The sequence below is a fragment of the Adiantum capillus-veneris genome, chromosome 15 (assembly GCF_014529385.1).
Source record: "Adiantum capillus-veneris isolate H3 chromosome 15, ASM1452938v2, whole genome shotgun sequence".
NCBI classification, from domain to species: domain Eukaryota; kingdom Viridiplantae; phylum Streptophyta; class Polypodiopsida; order Polypodiales; family Pteridaceae; genus Adiantum; species Adiantum capillus-veneris.
Genome location: NC_140945.1, coordinates 118,532,382 through 118,536,745, shown reverse-complemented (window position 1 = coordinate 118,536,745; position 4,364 = coordinate 118,532,382).

Below are 4,364 nucleotides of genomic sequence, written 5' to 3'. Positions count from 1 at the left end.
TGCTTTCTGTTGGACTGTTACGAAAGCCTCGTTTAACCAAATGAGTGTCAGCTTTCTCATACCAAGCACGAGGAGATTTCTTCAACCCATACAAAGACTTCTTACATTTGCACACTTTGTCCTCTTGTCCTTTTATGACAAAACCGCGAGGCTGCGTTACATAAACTTCCTCAAATATGTCACCATTCAAGAAAGCAGTAACAATGTCTGATTGATGTACATCCCAACCAAAATGAGCTGCCAATGCACATAGAAAACGCACAGTAGTCATACGACAAGTGGGAGCAAAAGTCTCTTCATAATCTATGCCTTTTTGTTGTGCATAACCCTTTGCAACAAGTCGAGCCTTATGGCGATCGATCTCACCATCCGGCTTGCGTTTCAACTTGTAAATCCACTTCGTACCAATGGCCTTTTTGCCAGGAGGCAAATCACATAAAGTCCATGTGTCATTCTCTATAAGTGCATCATATTCTGATTTCATGGCAGCAATCCAATTTTCTGAATTCTGTGCTTCATCAAAAGACAGAGGCTCCTCAACATCATGTAAACTAGACATAGCCAAAGCATAACAATCTGATGCATAAGATGCATGGCGAGAGCCTGAACGAGTACGACTAGATAAAGGTGCATCCAATTTACTGTCACGCAAAGTGTGCACCAGCCATTTTGGCATACCTCTAGCCTGCTCATTTTCAGCCCTTTCCTCATCAAGTACATCATGTACATCTGCATCAGTAATAGGCTGTTCTAAAACATTTTCAGAAACCCCCATAGGCTGTACATTTGCCTCATTGGAACTTACATTCGTATTTCCACCATTGAAAAGAGGCAACAAAGTGTCATAAATGTCCTGTGAGCTTACATTACTGTCTCTAGTACATGACAACAAGGGCTGAACAGAGTCTTCCACAAACACTACATCCCGTGAAACCAGAATACGTTTTGTTTGCGGATGATACAACCTGTAACCTTTGCTTTCAGCACTATAACCAACAAAAATACATTTGACAGCCTTATCATCCAATTTTCTGCGCTGCACTTGTGGCACCAAAGCATATGCCAAACAGCCAAAAACACGCATATGCTCAATAGAAGGTTTTCTATCATGCCATGCTTCATATGGAGTAATAGACTGCAAAGCTTTCGTAGGACACCTGTTAAGTACATAAGTGGCACACATGATGGCCTCAAGCCAAAAAGAATGCGGCAAAGCTTGACTTTTGACCATACAACGTGCCATTTCCATTAGTGACCTTTTTTTCCTCTCAGCAACACCATTTTGCTGAGGTGTATAAGGCACTGTACATTGGTGTTTTATCCCACGACTAGCCAGAAATGCATTAAATTCATGAGACATATACTCCCCCCCTCGATCGGAACGGAGGGTGCCCATAGTACATTTTGAGACATTTTCAGCCATAGCCAGAAATTGTTTGAAGCACATAAAAACTTTGGACTTCGCTTTAAGCGGAAATACCCATGCATGCCTGGAGTAATCATCAATGAAAGTCACGAAGTACAGGTAATTGCCCAAGGACGGAGTTTGCATGGGCCCACAAACATCACTATGCACAAGCTGCAACCTGCATGTGGCCCTAACTGAACCATCCTTTGGAAACTTAGAACGCTTCATTTTACCCAGAATACAGCCTTCACAAACATGTTTGACAGGTGCTTCAAGAGGCGGCAAAGAAGCAACCATATCAGATTTCTGCAAACGCAGCAAACTGGCAAAATTCAGATGACCAAAACGTGCATGCCAAAGTTTTGCATCTGAAATAGCCCTTGAATCTGCAACAGCACTTGCAAAATTTTGTCCACACTTGTCATACAAAGTGAGCTTATACAGCCCACGGCACAAAAGCCCAGATGCAACAATTTCATCACCAAAACTGAGATCATGAACTGTACATCTGTCATCCACAAATTTGACTACAAGTCCAAGTCTAGCAAGTGCGGATACAGACAAGAGATTCTTCTTGATCCCAGGTACATAAAGTGCATCAACAAGTGTGAAGGAACTGCCATTAGCAGCAATGAGCACAATCTTTCCAACTCCCTGAACTGGATAAGAGGCGTTGTTGGCACAAGTGACTGAATTCCCATGAGGGACAGACTCGAGAGAGGTAAACAATTCACGATGTGAGGTAATGTGCTTTGTAGCACCACTGTCGAAATACCACACATGTGAATCTGCAGCAACTGACAACAAAACAACTCTAACAGCTGCAATCCTTGCAGCAAGACCTGCAACATCCTCAACATCGCCTACATCTTCAGAACCAGGACGTACATCAATGCCCTGCACAATGTTCCAGACACCTTTTGACACAAGAACATGTTGCATCATATAAGCCCACATAGGGTAGTTGTCCCCATCCAACCTGTCCTCAGCAGCAAACATCTTGAACACATCTGTGTTGTTGTTGTCAGCCATGGTAAATGTTGCACCTGATGTGAAAATTGCCCGAAAATAGGAGAAATGGACCGGGAACAACTTGTGCTATATAGCACAAACCGTAGAAGACTATAAGGCACCTGTTATGCAGTAAACGGCACTGACAGAAAATTTGCACAAAATGACGAAATAGCCTGTGCAGTACTGCCTATAGTGGAAACGGAGGCCGAAATGAGCCCAAATCAAAATTCTGAGCAGACCGAGCTCTTCGAGTTTCCCCAAAATATTTGTCGACCTGCGAATGCTCGCCAAAGCTCACTGAAATCGGAGAAAGTGAGCAGGCGTGTGCTGGAGCAGCTGGCGACTAAGCCCGGGAGGACGTGACCTGCTCTGATACCAATTGTTGGAATTAGGGTTGCACAGAAACACACACAGCTTGGAGAAGACGAAGGAAGCTCAAGGCACATAATAGAGAGTATGTTACTTAGTGTGCAATGGAAAGATAGATAGCCCTAGAGTGATGGGCGTATATACAATGCACGGGGGAAAAAAACCTCCTAAAGAGGGAAAAAATGCCCCGGCGGTCCTAGTGTGTTCACACACATCACTACCACATGTATATGGTAACAAATGTCCCAGTTAGAGTGCGCCTCTCATCGGCGATCACTCTTACCCTTTTCCTATTGGACCGACAAGCCCGGTACCTGACTCTACCAAATAAATAATACAATTTCCGCCGTAGGTTACAACGTCTGTCGTAGGTAATAGGGTGTCCATGAGCCGTGAGGGTTAACAACAATGTGATGGATACAAAATGCTGCAATGAGGAGGTAGACAAGTTGTTTTAAGCGAAAACTAAGTGGAGTCAAAAATTGCATTCAAAAGGGGAGGAGAAGGCAAAGAAAGTCAAAAACATACAATGAAGAAGAGAAGCAGAAGGAAAACAAGCTAGCAAAGATAAAGGTTCATCTCCTTATACCATTTTGCGGTGCGATCATCATGATGCCAATATTTTCGAAAACTTGAAGGTAATAAATTCGTCCTAATGCATTGCAAATTAAGAAAAAGTGACCTTCTTATACTGAAGGAGAAGCAAACATGACCCTCCAACACTAGAGGAAGAGCATATCGTAACCCTTCAACAATGGAGGAGAAAACAAGTCTACCAAGAAAATGCACGTTTCCTACAATTTACAATATTTTGGTGAGGATAGTGCCACCTCCCCATCATACATACATATGGTTTTTTCTTTTTGGTGGGCATGGCATGTGAGCACACAATGCATTGATCATGATATTTTGAATCCATTGTTTATAAATTCTAATCGTTCTTGCAAGGTTTTGACAATTGATAACGTGAGTACATGCACTTTGGGATTGATTTTTGACACAAAGTACAAGTACAATAGTGCCATTCAATTCGAGCGTATTTGATGATGATTTAGTTCCTAAGTGTGACTTGAATTGAACCATATACTACAAAGCTTTGGCATGTGATGTACACCATCAAGAGGTTTGAGGCTTTGAGGTGTTGCTTGTAAAACTACATTCGAGCATCAGTGTCTACATGCTTTTCTCAACCCTAATAAATTGAATGTTAGTAATAAATTGAACCATTCGTTGCAAAGTTATCATGGCATAGTGTTCAGAACAGCAAATCCAAGTTACAAGCAGAGTGTCGAAGGTGCTCTGTAGCATTCCCAAGGTCTACATTGTTCTGTAGCAGACATCAACGTGAGTGTAGAACAAAGCTTTGAGCAAAGCAACCAAACATGAGCAGGAGTGCAGTCAGTCTGACAAGGTGCGACTCTACAATTTTGTATGCTTGATGTTCTCAATCGATTTGCACCTTTTACTTATCCAAACCCATTACCGTGAGTGAACCATTGGCATGACACACTAGTTTTAAAATTATATATGTGATAGTATGTATGGTCATACCAATTCTTCAAGTTTAGAACTG